The 16,715-nt window shown below is 38.0% G+C and overlaps 1 pseudogene; it reads right to left on the minus strand.

Annotated features, from left to right (window-relative positions):
* Positions 1–15,069: 15,069 nt before the first annotated feature.
* LOC132440211 (elongation factor 1-gamma-like) lies at positions 15,070–16,390 on the minus strand (annotated as a pseudogene).
* Positions 16,391–16,715: the final 325 nt, after the last annotated feature.

Genomic DNA, 16,715 nt, shown 5'->3' on the forward strand with positions numbered 1-16,715 from the left:
TCCTAGATTCCACATATATGCATTAATATACGATATTTGTTTTTACAACAAGCAAACAAATAAAAGAAACAACAAAAATAAGCCTAGGCATTTTCATAGTGTACAAATATTCTGCAGCTTCCCAGTGATATTAATATCAGGTGAAAAAACCAACACATGGAACAATGTACATTGCATGTAATCAACCGTGTAAAAACAAACAGTATGTGAACATATATGCTTAAGCATGTTTACCTCTGGAACAACACACAGTGATGAAAGTGATTGCCTCTGGGAAAGGGAGCTGGGCTGCTAGTGGAGGAAGAGTGGTTTTTCACTATTTAATACATTTCAACTTTTACAGATATTCAATTATTTATAACATATATTGTTTAAAGTTTATCTAGAGACAGGCTGTGGAAATTAAGTTTAAAAAAAATACAATGGGAGGAAAATTAAAATAGATACTAGTTGGAAGCTACAGTGTTGAATTTTACTTTTTTTTTCTTTTAATAGTAAATGTCCTGGGTGTGCTTGAAGGCAGAAGTGAGGAGATGGATGGTTGGAGACGAAATGAAATAGAAGGTAAGTGAAATTACAGGATTTAGGGCAGAAGTGGAAAGGCTGGTATCTGAAAAGACAAATGTCCTTTCTAGGAGGTGTCTGAACAGAGCCACTGAATCACAATTTTTGGACAGAAGCTGATGGGTCATTCTTCTATTTGTTTTTGTATCAATAACAGTGACTGGGGAAATGTGTGGGCTCAGTGCTTTACCTGGTACAAAGGTGAAGGCACAGTTGCTTTAAGGTAAAGACTGGATGGTTGAGGTATATAAGTGCATGACTGCTTCCCTAGCCACACTTTGTTCATTATAGAACCACTTGTCCATGGACAACCAGAAGATAGGAGTATAATCAAAGTGCAAGGGATTAGGAAGGAGACAGAAATAAGTGTGTTTGCCATTCTTAAGGGTCACATGATTTTCTCATCTGTCTATGACCTCGTTGATGAATCTGGTGCAATGCCATAACCTACTCAGTTGATTTGTTTGTTATGAGGATAAAATTAAGTATATACAGACTATATATATATATATATTTTTTTTTATGGACAATATTTTTTAAAGTGTAAAGTATTATTCAAAGACAAGGTAAAAGGGTACAGGTGGAGACGATTTTGTTTAATTATTTAAGTCTCCTCTTTGAAATAAGTTGCACTGATGGTAAAGTCTGAAATTAGGCTATAGCCTATTCAGTCAATATTAGATAAATATTTTAATATTTAATATAAATGTGGGAACTTTACTGCATTCACTCTGAAGATGGACAAGTAAAAAATATAATTTAATTTTGTTGTACATCAAGACCCATTTTGTCTTCATTTATGTTAATCTTAGCATAATGTTTAATCCATATTGGGTGAATGAATGACCACTGATATCCAGAGGCATTCCGGAGAGTTGCTATGACCTTTGTCTTCTCCTGTCCCCAATGTTTGGGACCAATCTAAATGTAACCGAAAAAAGTATCCAAAAATAATTATTAAATAATGCAATTCCAGTACAGTGGCATGAAGGTTATTTTTAGTCATGCTTTTTGAAATTTGGGGGGGGGTAGGGAGCAAGAATTTTGGATTAAACAACCATAGAATAAATAAACAGAAAACTTCTTTAGGTAGTACTTACCCTGGGATTTATTCCCTTTATTTCAAATCCACAGTAGTCTAGAGAAACTGACTCACTCTGTAAGAGCATAGAAGTCTACATTTTGAAAGTGGGAATATTAAAGGAAACCCAGCAAAGGAGCATCATGGTTGAAGCTATGAGTACCTATACTTATAACTCTATGTATCTATATCGATCTATCGATCTATCTATCTATCTATCTATCTATCTATCTATCTATCTATCTGTCTATGCATGTATGTGCAAATGTGTGTGAAGTATTAAATGAGACAAATAATTAGGGCAATATTAATTTTCTTAAAGGGTCAATATTCAACTTGGAACAATTGCTAAAATGGAGAGTCACAACGAATTTAAATTAATGTATCAGACCTGGTAAAATAAATTTAACAGTCCATTTGAGAGTACCATATATTTTCCAAAAATATATAAAAATTTGAGACAAATAAAATAGGACTTAAATCATGACATTCTCCCAGACATTTTTTTTACTAAACACATTACCATTACTCTAGGGAAATAATTCAAAAATTTCATTCAGTCAGTCAAACACCACCTTCATAATTCTTGGCATGTCAGTTGGCCATGTCAGAAGTGTTACTGACTTCATTATAATATTTTTATTTATATCAACTTTAATTTGAATTAGATATTTTGAAAATAGTATCTTCTTACATGACGTGTTTCTTTTAAACTTTGGTATTATAGTTATATTGCTTCTAATTCACATAAAATAAATTTATAACTAATAAACAATGTTCACCTGTTTATCTCCTAGAATTCAATTGAACACTATAATTTAACCACATTTATTAACTCTGGCATAGTGAGAAGGGATAAGTAATTACAAAAAACATTACTTTGGATGTTACTAACATAATTAGAAAAAGAAACAGTTAAACAGTGTATGTGTAAAGGAAACAGTATAAGTGTAAAGTGGCACCAAAATACTCCTTAAAGGAGAAAATACCTTGCAGTGACTTTAGGGGAAAGAGTGAAACTCAGGGTCTGATCAAAAAGCTGTGTATACACTAACAAACGTAAGGTAGATAGCTAGTGGGAAGCAGTCGCGTGACACAGGGATATCGGCTTGGTGCTTTGTGACCGTCTGGAGGGGTGGGATAGGGAGGGTGGGAGGGAGGGAGACGCAAGAGGGAAGAGATATGGGAACATATGTATATGTATAACTGATTCACTTTGTTATAAAGCAGAAACTAACACACCATTGTAAAGCAATTATACCCCAATAAAGATGTTAAAAAAAGCTGTGTATGTGTGGGTTCATCACAGCCCACACGAACTCCCTTCTTCCCACTCTAAGGAGTCTCAGTTTTCTTAGGTTGGGTTCTCCTAGAAGCAGACTTTGAGACAAAGCTTCAAGTGCAAATAGTTTATTCGCAAAATGCAGGAAACATCCAAAAGAAAGTAAGGCATTGACTTTAATCCCTCAAGGAGACTCTGAGAAATGCATTCAGAATTATCCCACCCAGCAATTGAGCTGGGAGATTTATACCCAACTCCCAAGGGTCATTTCTTGAAGGATGGGGTTGGGGAATGATATCGACTTCCCCTGTACATCCAGCCTACTTCACGTGGGCCAACTGGCCAGATAAAAAGCCCTCTCAAGTATACTCAGCTCACAGGAAGCAGGCTGGCATCTGGAAGCTGGCAGGAGTACACCGAACAAGTAAGGTCTACAGGATGTAGCAAAGGAACAGACAGCATCTGCCACAGTAACTAAATAGGCAAGGTTTTCACTCTCAATCTGCCACAGGGCTAAGAAGGAAAAGGACCAGAAAGCCTGCAGATTTCTTTCCTAAGGCTGCTGCCTATGTCATGGTGCTGGAAAGTTGTTCTGGTATTATTATAACACATACACGCATACTAGTAGTAGTCTAGTTAGTTGGTTTATTTTTTAGATTTTCTTTAATAATGATCATAATAATGTCTTATCACTCACTAATTGTCTACGGACTACAGGAGCTGTTTTGAAATTTTGTATAAGGTGATTTATTTAATCTTTACATCACTTTAGCCATGTAATGTCACTAATACTGTTTAAGGTGAGGAAACTAATGCTCGGTATGGAAATTACTCCAGGATAAGTAACAGCTAAACCTGGGTATTCTGACAGATGGCAAGGCCATTGTCCTTTCCATGTTAAAAACACCTCTACCTTTTAAAAGATTGAGATGCATGTCCCTATGAGAGTCAAGGACAGAAGAAACTTTCGTGATCCAAGGATATGATCTATCCAAGGATAGATAAAATGTGATATAAAATGAAAAATGATAAAGCGATTGTCTTAGTCTGTTCAGAATGCTATGACAACATACCATAGAGTGGGTGGCTTAAACAAGAGACATTTATTTCCTCACAGCTCTGGAGGCTGGAAGTCCAGGCTTAGGGTGCTAGCACCAAGGCTGGGTTCTGGTAAAGACCGGTTTCCTGGCTTGCAGAGGACTAACTTCTCATGTGTCCTCACATGACTTTTCCTGGGTGCACGTGCACGTAGAAATGGAGCTCTGATGTCTCTTCCTCTTCTTCTAAGAGCACTAATTGTATCATGGGGGTTCCTCTCTCAGGATTCATTACCTCATTACCTCCCCAAATCTCATTTCCTAATACCACAACATTGGGGGTTAGGGCTTCAACATATGAATTTTGGAAGGACACAAACATTCAGTCCATTATAACGATATAAGGAGCAATTTCCAAAAATATATTTTGCAGGAAAAGTACTATGTGGAAGAGGATAGACTATAGAAGTTGAATTCAGGAAATGTGAGATTAAATAATGTGATTTTGGTTAATATATATTTTAAAAAATTTAATTTGTTTTCCAGCAGGATATTTTAGATTTTAATATGTTAAATAATATTGTGAATAGCCAAGAAGAAGATAGAGTACATATTTTTCCCAAGACTGTTGAAGTGGACTCCTACTTTTCATGGAACAGAGTCTGGGTGGAGAAAACTGATTTTGAGGTGTATTTATACTTTCAAACTCCCCCCCAAAATAAATATCGTTCAAGTGAATTTATTAATAAATATGCCATTTTTAAGTTCTTAAACTAAGCAGTGCTAGGTTAAGCATTAGAAGTATTTATGTTTTCTTTTTCAGAAATTATGTCAGATGTACACATTGCGAAACATAAATGTCAGAGATAGGTTCATATGAGGATCTACTTCGTGATTAAGGCCACACACTGCCCCCTATCATTTTTGCACTCGCAATTATTCATAATTTCAGACTTGTCTCAGCCAGATCAACTAAATTTCCCTTGAAAAATGGAGAAGGAAGCCAACCTCACTCAGTCACAGCCCAGAAGGAATTCCCCGATTTCAAGGACTCATTTGACATGGTTTTCTTTTAGTTCTGCACCTTATTTATCTTTTGGTAAATCACCTTCTCCGATCCTTTATTTTAAAATTCAAATGAATAAAGTCCTGAAGTGAATTCTTTTTCAGTGTCTTCAAAATTCTCTTCAATGACAGAGAAGTCTTCAAAATCACAATAAAATATATTTAAGGCCTTTATTCTCTCTCCTAAAGTGACACTATGAAATTTCACATAATTTCTAGTCTGCATCTCATAAAATACTGGCAAAATTTATTCAATTCAAATTAAATAGATGTAGCACAGCGTAATCTTTCTCTATTAAATATGTCACTTTTTGCAATTGTTTCTTAATATCCCTCACAGCTTCCATCTAAGATTAGCACTTTCTTTGCTGCCAGAGTTTCACTAACCTACTGAATTATTCACTGAAGCATAGCCTTCAGATATCAGGTTAGAAAGACCTTGATTATGGCAGGAAGTGAACTGTATAAACCATTTTTCTTTAAAAGAAGATTTCTCAGTATAGCAAAGTCTGAAATGAGATAAGTATTAAATGTGTGTAAAAATTAAGTTCATAATTGATAGGAATTTAGCCAACTGTGACATTCCGGCATTTTGTTTATTATAATGTATAATACCATCCTCAGTACTGCAAAGCAGCATAAAAACATGTGCATTGCCATAGGGCTTATTTCATCTAAGAAGACACCAGCCTGCCTTCAGATATAAGGAACAAAACTGTTGTATGTTAAACCACATAATGTTTTACACAGTCTCGGAATATTCAGATTAATTTTTTTAAAAACTATACTTCCTTTCTATGTTCCAGTCACTGTTCTTTCCTTCACCATAGCTTTGTTTTAGTGTCCTATAGCAGTAGAGTTCATGGTGAAGTCAGCAATTCACCATGAGCCTCCCTGCAGCAAATTCTATTAGTGGCATCCATTGCTTTATCTCAATTCAGTGCTGAAAGGTCATTAGAATACCGACTAAGGAGACAACAGTCTTGGAACACTTTTCCTAGTGTTGAAGTCAGAAAACTCACCACTCACGGATCAGACACTCATGACCAATCCACTGGGTACCCAACAGCTAAAGTGCAACCCTGATACAACAGCAGCATGCTTCTACTAGATGACAAGAAAATGCACAGAAACAAATACTGGTCTACATTTAGCTACGTTTATGCCATCAGCCATTGGGAGAGATTTTTTTTTTTCCTACAATATACTTGACCTAAGACAGCATTTAAATGACTTTCCAAACACTCAGGTGGAGCATATATATTTTAAATATCAGTTCACTTATTAATGTTAGATTTCTCTTACCATTACCAGCGTGGTAAAAGTCAACACAACTTAAGAAAGTCAATAGTAAGACATGATGCATTATTGAAGAGTGTGCTTTGATCAGATTTTCTACATAGATTTGCTGTTCAGATGGAGACAATAAACTAAGAAACGTTTTTCACCATGAATCAATCTAAGTAGTATAGACAGCATTAACAATTTTCTTTTAATGTTGCCCACCCTAGACCTGACAAAAGTACCAATAGCATTCTCTTCTAAAATTTTAATCTGGTTGAATGATTGTTTGAAAGGCTTTTTATAAGCACTTAGGGAAATGCCAAATAAGCATGTCAAATGACAAGTTGCTCAGCACAAACAGTGCATCAGGGGAGAAGGACCCAAGAAATGCTCTGGTAAAGGATTGTGAAAACACCTTTTCCTTAAGAAACAAAGGAAAATGTTATTAGAACACACATCACAACAGGTGGCCATTTTCTTCAGGTGAAAAATTCACTTATTATAGGTACATATTAATAAAATGCTTTTACTGGAGAAAACTCAGAATTTGGGGGGTTTACTGCATTGGCCAAAAAGTTCGTTCGTATTTAAGTAAAAATAAAAGACTCATTCTTCATTTTCACGAGGAACTCCATTGAACAACCTGTTCACTAATTGACCGAACTTTTTGACCAACCCAATATAAGGAGTTGCACATCGTTTATTAGAGTACTAATGTATTTTTTATTCTTTTTTTCTATTCTATGGATTTTTATCCTATAAGTACTCGGATAATTGAATAAATATAGCACACACACAAAAAAAAGAGAAAAAAATGCTCCCCTTCAGTTGTATGTGTGTCATACCTTGCCAATTTGATATAACTTAATTTTTTGCACTTGGCACTTCCATGTTTTCTGGGTAGAGTATGAATTTAGAAAACAATAAACATCAGCATATGAACATGAAAGACATTATGTGAATTAGAAAGACATAGTTTGATACCATGTAGTGAAGAATAGATAGGTCATTTTCCAAGAAAATTCCCCACAAATCCTCCTCCATTTTTTTCAAAATGTAGAATAAGGTTAAATTACAGAGAATTTTCCTAGTGATAATTCTTAGTGGAAGGAGGGAGGCTATATAAAATTTCTCTCTCATTTACAATGATTAGGCCCCTAAATAAGTACCAAAATGAACAAGACACTGTCAGCCCTTAGGGAATTCAGTCTTATAGAGGAGCTCTCGGTCTAATCAAAGAGGGTGCACTCAATCTAGCACAGAGATGGTAAATAGGAGCGGTTTCTCCTCTTCTTGTTCATGTCACAGGTATTTTCATTGGTCGTTTTTCTTGCTGATCTCAAATGTGACTCCAGAATCTTTCTCAACAAAACATAGATTAGCATTTCAGTTGAAACCACTTCACTGTCTGGTTTAGTGGACAGTCCTTATTCTATGATATTTCTACCATGTCTAAGGTTATGTATTCAGGATTTACATGGATGGAAAACACAGAATGTACATGTTAGGTATGTCAGGAAAATACCTCAGTAAATTGCTTTGAAGACAAAATTTCAATCGTACTAATTTAATTGAAAGTCAGGAAATATCCCAGTGTGAATCAGAATTCAGGGGAGGGTTTAGGGTCATTTCTCCTAGAGATCTTCTGCAAATTAAAATAGGACATGATTTGTTTGATACTCCTGATGATAATTGTAACGAGCTCCAAAATTGTTCTGTACATAAGTTATCAAATTTCATTGTAATTTTTAATATAATGCCTGCTTCCATATGAGACCATCTGCTGTCTGAGGGCATAGAACATGTCTGTCTTGGTCCCTGCTTTGTATCCAGTGTATCATAAGGGGATCCCTGGTATTAAGTACTTAATAAATATTTAATAACTTAATTGGATGACTATTTGAAAGTGCTTGATATACGAAAGTTCAGGCAAAATTAAACAAAAATGTAAATATAAATGCAAGATAAGCTGACTGAATATGCCATATTTATCAGGCTAAACCCCAGTATTATCTTGACTTTTCAGAAGTTCCCCTATAACAGATGTTTTGATGTACTCAAAATACCCAATTCTTGTGGCGGAGGGAGGGATAAACTGGGAGATTGGGATTGACATGTACATACTACTATATATAAAATAGGACCTACAGTATAGCACAGGGAACTCTACTCAATACTCCTTAATGACCTATATGGGAAACGAATCTTAAAAAGAGTGGATATATGTATATGTATAACTGATTCACTTTGCTGTACAGCAGAAACTAACACAACATTGTAAATCAACTATACACCAATAAAAATTTTTTAAAAACCCACTCAGTTATTAACCAGCTTAATCCATGTTGGAAAGACAGAGGTGAACAGAGACTGCTGGGAGAGAGACGTATAACTGGAAAATGAAGAAGGAACATGGTAGATCTCGTGGAAAGTTAATAATTAAGCAAATTATGTATGTGTTGGGATAGAAGAAGCTTTAGAAAAGGGGCAGTGAATACAAGGATCCTAATTTGTATGCACCTGAGGGCTGCTGAATCACTAGAGCCAAGGTTTCATGTAAGGTGGAGAATCACCTTCCCCTTTACACTCTTTCACTTTCCTTCTTTTCTGTTTTCATTCCTCCTCAAATTTATAGTAACAACTGTATATTTGCACAACCATCCAATGTAAGCAATACTTGTCTATGACCCTTAGGTAGCTCATGAGAAATCAAATCAATGAATGTCCATTCTGTTAGTCTACTTTCACTAAGTGTATCCATAAGAGATTTAATATTTATACGTAGGAAATTGCCAAAACCAATTGAGTGAATAATTTTTTTCCTCCCCAAATGACTCTTTCTTATTAAGATCCTTCATATGATTGCTAACTAAGACTGTGATACAGGCATTTTATTTACTATCTTCCTCTAGTTTGCCTGGTTACCATGTTCACAGTGCTATATAGAAGAGGTCTGTGGCTGGCATTCTGGAATTCATCAGTGGTTTTTCAAGAGCTAAACATCATTATTTCATTGAGACATCTTTTGCCCCTGTCCCTGACGTCTCTTTTGTTACCAGTAAAAACTATACCTGTGCTACTTGGTGAATGATGGTGGTGGTTTGCCTGTGAAAATAGGCCACAAAGATGGCAAATGGAACTTCTGCTGCTGGTCATTTCCTAGCACTTGCTTCAAAACACACACAGAAAATTTGAGTGATGTCCTCAAGACCTATAACAAACTAGGTCAGATCACTCTTGGAAAAAATACTCATTTCTGTGGTCCCCTTATCACTTCCTTGACTAGCCAAGTGAATGTTTCACTAGTGGGCTATTCATGGAAACCCAATCAAGATTTGTGGCAAGGTGATAATTTATTTCAAATTTATAATTGTATTCCCAGTATATATTAAAAGAAGTAGCTTGCTCTTACTTTCCCTTTGTAGAGTCATATAATGAGGATTCTCTGAGTTAGGTGACTATTTCATAATTAAGTCAGGGCTGCAGATAGAATAAGCAACTACCTAAGCTGTGTATTTATAGATTTTTCAAAAGTGCTTTTTTACTGATTTTATTTCTCTCAGTGGCTTATCACTATACCTGAAAATTTCACTATAATCACCCTTTATGGATTCCCCTCAAGATAAAGCTTTCAGAGACTGAGTCGTCTGCTTTGAGGAGGAGTAAGAGAGGGAGGAATTAAGTCTCTGAATTAGCAAATGCTGGAATATTCCAGGACTCTACCCTCCAGGACTCTTATTCTCTGTCTAAGCTCTTTCCCTAAGTGGTCTTAACCAATCCAGTGCATTAAATGAAATTTGCATAAAAATATTTCCAAATTTTTCTCACTCTTTTTCACTGTGCTCTAGTATTTTATATCTAGTTTTCTATTAAACACCTCCACTTGGATGTGTAATTGACATCATAAATCCCATCTGAAAGAAAATTCTCCTCCCAGCTTCCTTCATCTTAGCAAAAGATGTCACTCTGTACCAGTTGTACAAGTCTAGATTCTAGGAGCTGTTATTGCTTTCTTTATTTCTTCACTTTGCCAATCTAATTTATTAGTGAGTCTAGTCAGTTCTGCATTAAAAATATGCACATTCTCTTCACTATGTCTGGAATGAACTTATGAAAATGCAAACACAATTATAACATTTTCCTACTTAAGTTTCTCCAATATTTTCTCATAGAATTTAGAATAAAATTGCAAATCCTTACTATGGACTGAAATGGTGCATATCACTCTTGCCCCATACAGTACTACTCTCTTCAGGTTCACTGTGATGCTTCCATTACCCTGGATTTCTTTCTTTTTCTTAATGCATTAAGAATATTTATACACAAGTTCTTTTCTCTGAAATATTTGAACTAGTACCTTTATTTCATTCATGTCCTAATTCTAAGATGGAGAGATCTTCCTTAACTATTCAATTAAATAGTTCCCCCAGTCATCGGTCTCACACAATGTTAGTATTGACTTTAACAGTGCTTATTAAACTCTGAATTACCTAATTTGTTCATTTACTTAATTTTTGTCTGACCCTTTCTTTGAGAACAGGGATCTGATCTGTCTTATTTACTATTCCCAGAGCCTGTCTGAAACAGTGATTAAAATACTGTAGAGGGGCTTCCCTGGTGGCGCAGTGGTTGAGAGTCCGCCTGCCGATGCAGGGGACACGGGTTCGTGCCCCGGTCTGGGAAGATCCCACATGCCGCGGAGCGGCTGGGCCTGTGAGCCATGGCTGCTGGGCCTGCGCGTCCAGAGCCTATGCTCCGCAATGGGAGAGGCCACAACAGTGAGAGGCCCGCGTACCACAAAGAAAAAAAAAATACTGTAGAAACTTCATACATATTGTTTGGAGGAATATAAAATGGATAAAAGTAAAATCCTAGGCTCCTAATGTGTGACCTGTGCATTCTTTCCACTTAATTGGCACATTAGTAGTGAATATCAATGTATATATTAGTTTATAGTGTAGCGTAACGTATAAATTAGACTATGCTATAGGAACAAATTAAACTCTGAATCTCAACAGTTTCATATACAACTTTTAATAATTATTCATAGGAAGTCTGATGCCAGTCACTAGAGATGCTCTTCCATCATGTGACTCAGGGATCCAGGTTCCCTGTATGTTGTGATGTCTCCCTTTCCTGAGAGAGGTACCACACTATCAAACGTTTGGTCTAGAAGTGCAATAGGTCACCTCTGATAAGTCAGTATTGGCTGGAACTAGCCTCGTGGCCTAATATAATTGCAAGGGAGGCTGGATTATTTAGGGGAGCACATAGTATATAAGGGAAGCAGTGCTGCCTCTAACACAACATTAATAGCTAGTTAGGCAAGCTAAAGGAATAAGATGTGGGGGCACGTAGGGAAAAAAAGTCAAGTGATGAACCTGCTGTACAGCACAGGGAGCTCAGCTCAGTGCTCTGTGATGACCTAGATGAGTGGGATGGAGGGGTGGGAGGGAGGTTCAAGAGGGAGGGGATATATGTATATACATAGCTGATTCACTTCCTTGTACAAGAGAAACGAACACAACATTGTAAAGCAATTATATTCTCATAAAAGATTTTTAAAAAGTAAAAAGTAAGAGGAGGATGAGAGAGAGAGAAAAAAAAACTGAACTGAAATATACTGGTGTTGATCTCTGGGACCCATGCACAGCTAATGAAAGGCCAGGAACAGTCTCTACACTGGCGAATATACTTTTCCATTTGGTTTGCAGCTGCAGCTAACATTATTTCTTGTGCCTAATATTGTTTGAAGTTCGCCTCTTAAACTCATGTTCTTCTTGATTCTTTTGCTCTGAAGTATCTTCCCACTGTCAGATGTCTCCACCCCAGGCCAGCCTTTGTGTTCCACTTCACAGCTAATCATCTTAGATTAATACCAGGAGCACTTTTGCCTAATGGAGTTTTAGCCAGAAAGAGAGAGAAATAGAGCCAGGAAGAAAACTCCTGCTAAGTGAATACGTCTACTCATTTTCCCTGTGTTTCACATGCTCTCTGGTATAAAAGAAATCACGGAAGTCAATGGATTAAATATAAATGTGAAGTAAGGAAATATGTGATAAAAGAGAGACGGATAAAAACGTACTTGAGCCCAATGGGCGGACCATGTGGTGAGCTGATATAATACCTTAATTCTGGCATCCCTGTGGCTATCCCAGGTTGACAACATTTCAAAGATGGCGATTATTTGGAATAAATCCAAGATTATACTTTAAATAAAAATGCTCATAAATCATAGCTCTTCCACTCTGAATAGGACAGGCACATAAGCAATTACTTATAGGAGCAGTATTATCTTGCAATTCAAGCTGTTTCTTAAGTTGATTTAACTAAAAGCTTATTTTTTTGCCCCAGAGTGAAAAATGAAAACATTCAACTTGTTTTGCTTTGTCCTGTATATGAAGTTTAATTAGACGAATCATGTATTCTCTCAAAAAGTTCTATAAATGAAAAATGGGAATTCAAGAAAAAGAAAAAAAAAGAAAAGCCAATATGTCTAGAGGGAAAAGACCTGGGGTAAGTGCTGCAAAATGAAATTGGGTGGGTGGGAGAGAATCAGGACCCAGTCCACCCAATGACAACATTAAGTGTCACAAGTGACTCTGGACTTAGGGAAAAAATATATCTGTTGATATAGGTAGAACCTACAGAAAACAGTTTTTCTGTTCATTTTATGCTTCAGAGTGAGAAACTCTGACTTCCAGTCTTGGATCTGCCACATACCAGCTTTGTGTCCTTGGGTGAGTTTTTAAACTATAAGTGTCAGTTTCCTCATTTGTACACTGAAGATTTAAACCTTAACAGGGTGGGTTTAAATAGAATAAGGCACAATCCCGGGTACATATTACATGGATCCTTGCTGCTGGTAAGGGTACTGTAAAGAAGGATATACAGTATGTATACAGATAGATATAGATATCTCTAGTTATCTATCTATTATTGATCTACCTCTGACATTTAGACAGTTATTTATGAATGCTCATTTAGTTTATAAAAGATGATATATTCTGATTACTGTTTTCCTATCAAAGCTCATATAACACCAGGTGACATGTAAAAGCTTTACTCCTTCAATTTCTTAGTGTACACAAATGTTTCATTGCTACCTGTACATCTCAGTGATATGCCTGTTGTTGTCGTTGTTGTTGTTTTTTTTTTGCGGTACGCGGGCCTCTCACTGTTGTGGCCTCTCCCGTTGTGGAGCGCAGGCTCCGGACCCGCAGGCTCAGCAGCCATGGCTCACTGGCTCAGACGCTCCGTGGCATGTGGGATCTTCCCAGACCGGGGCACGAACCCATATCCCCTGCATCGGCAGGCAGACTCTCAACCACTGCGCCACCAGGGAAGCCCGCGACTGCTTTTTAAACTCAAGGATTAAAATGGTCCAGAGTAGGGCACGCTATCCACCCATTTGGCGTGGGAAATAGCTCTCACACACATGCCGATGGAATAAGGTTTTCGTGATGCAAAGAGAAGCTGTAAATTTAGTATGAGTAAATGTTACGTTACCAAGTAGTGAATAAAATTCAGAGAGATGCAGAGCAGAAATTACAGAAGACAAATCCGTATTAGTTCCAAATTAGATGTCTTTAACACATTGAAAAATACTAAAATGTAATGGGAATGAATTAAGCCTGCAAACTACTTTGGACAAAATTACCTTTTAAAATGGAAAATAAAACTAGTGATGCTTAATATAAAGCTAGTAAATATCATGGAAAAATTTTGGTGGGGAGATTGGAACTTGAAAAATTATTCTAATATTATCTGAAAAGATTTACATTACAGCAGTGACTTTCAATCTTTTTTGATTGTAACCTACAGTATGAATCATGTTTAGAATTAGGACTCAATTCACATACACATACACACTTATACACACAAACACACACAAAGGCAATAATAATTTTATAAATAATGTTTACTGCAAATACATATAATGAAGTCTAATATTTCTATATTTTTATTATTTATTAAATGTTAGTGACTTCCAATAAATTCCCAGAACCTTAAATGAATTATGACCTATTTATATATATATACATATATATATATATTTTTTTCAGGGTTGTTAAATGACATTTATGACTGCTCTACATTGCAAGAAGCACTAGGGCGTCTTTAAGGTACAGGCTCCAGTGACAAACACTGGGTTCATAATCTTGTCTCCACCACCTAAGATGTGTGATCACAGGCAAGTTGCTTAAATCTCTGAACCCCACTTCCTTGATGGAAAGTAGGGATACCCCAGAGATGACCCACAACCAGGTTAGGGCCCACAAGCCAGCATCTGTTCCAAGGAGTCTGTGCCTCTTCTTGCCATTTGTCTGAAGTGTTGAAACTATAACTCTTGGATACAGCTGCCACCCCACTTCACAGGGCAGCTGCAGGAAGTAAGGAAGTAGTGTTAAGTCGCTCTGCATATGCTGTGCTCTCACCCAGTCAGCAGGTATTCTCCCCCTTCATGCAGGAAGGTCTGGAATTAGGTAGTTACAAAGCCCTGTGTCACCACCTTCCAACTACATCCAATCTTTCCCAGCTAGGCTAGAAGACGGTAATCACAGGAGAGGCAAGGCAATTAAAAAAACAGAAATAAAAACTCAGGAGAGACCTCTCTTTCTGCTCTTCTGAAGACTTCTTTCCTGCACAGGGAGGTTCTGCAGGTATAGACAACACCCTGCTTCAACATATCTACCCCCCTTTGAAGAAGCTGACACCCACAAAGGAGGCAGGGCAGGAAAGGGTTCGATGTTCAGTTTCCTTTAATGACCCCCATTCTCCCTGAAGGGCAGGTGCGGGAAGCTAGGCGACGGCAAGAGATGTTCACTTGAAGATCTTGCCCTGATTGAAGGCTTTGCCCGCGTGCAGGAAGGCCCCATCCCAGGAAGAGTATTCTCGAACCAGTCTGAGTCTCCTCGCTGCTGGGATCCAGTTTCCAGCATGTGTATGACTCACAGTACCCCTGCCAATCTGGACTCAGCGGAAAGGCAGGCTCCTGGCCTCGGAAGACCCAGACTCCAGAAATGGAGCTGCTATTGTTGGTTCCAAAGAGAATGACACTGACAGGGGCATTCTTCCCCAGTTTGTCCAATCGCTGGAACATTCCAGGGATGAGGTCGCAGCTCATGAAGGTCTGGGTGAGCTCTTCAGGGAAGCGGTACTCGGAGTACCACAGGGACCAGCCATCTTTATCAAAGTGCTCCCCAAAGTACGGCAGCGCCGCGGAGAGTGTGTCCTCGTTGGAGTGCTTGCGCTTAAATTCATCCAACACAAAGGTGCTCTTGGGCAGGGGAGCAAAGGGGTCCTTGGCCTTCGGCTCAGCAGCTGCTGCCTGCGCACGTTCATCCAGCTCCTCCTTGGACAGGGGCAGCTGTCTTCTTCTTTCCACTCGGCCTGGGGCTTCTGTTTCTCTTCTCAAGAAGCTTTCTCTTTCCGTGGGGTGTCCTTCTTAGGCTAGCTCTCTGCAAACGTTTTAGCATCAAATTGGGCCATTTTCTCAGAATTTCACCTCCCCCAAGACAGCCCGGAACTGGGGCTGCTTAATGCAACCCCAGAACCTGTTTATAAAGCCACAACAGGGTGCAGACAACTGTGATGTCAGCCAGCATCACATGTTCGGCCACCGGAAAAGTCCTTGTCTTCAGGTGAGCATCCTGCAGCCCCAGAATTCACCTCACCTCCTCCTTTGCATTCTCCGTGGCCTGCTTGTTGTGGTGCATGATGCCCAAGGAGGGGAACACCCAGGTACTGGCTGGGGGAACTATGTCGCTATCAGCAAAGCTCACCCACTGCACCACCTGGGCTGCTGCTTCAGGAGTACTTCCCCGCAGCTCCTCGTTGCTCACATAGTAGGCGATGGCATTGCTCTCGAACACAGAATCCATCATCAACCTCAAAGGCTGGAACCTTGCCAGCAGGAAATTTACGGAGAAATTCGCGGGTACCATTGGTTTGGCCAAAATGGAAGTGGGGTGGTGCGGAGAGCACGCGCACCTGAGCCCTGCTGTAATGAGTGGCAATGAGGGCCTTGAAGGCCCTGCAGTTTTCAGGATGTGTGTACAGGGTCCCAGCTGCCATGGTGATTCTGCAGAGAAAGGGTGACCTATTTATCTTTAAAACATGCTACTTTACAAAATATTCAATTAAGTTATTAAATTAAGAGTTATAAAAGAGACTTTGCCCTATCATATATTCACATATGTAAGAAAACTACAGGCATATGAGTGAAATGATAGAAATTTCTAAATTACATCTATGCTTACACAATCTCACGTAAAATAAGAATGCTATTCCAATTAGTGATAAGATCATATATTACACACACACAAAATTGTTAGGGTAAACTTCAGTCATCTTGGAAAAATGATATTTAGACTCTGTTTTACAACTTGCATCTAAGTAA

The sequence above is a fragment of the Delphinus delphis genome, chromosome 17 (assembly GCF_949987515.2).
Source record: "Delphinus delphis chromosome 17, mDelDel1.2, whole genome shotgun sequence".
In the NCBI taxonomy this organism is placed as follows: domain Eukaryota; kingdom Metazoa; phylum Chordata; class Mammalia; order Artiodactyla; family Delphinidae; genus Delphinus; species Delphinus delphis.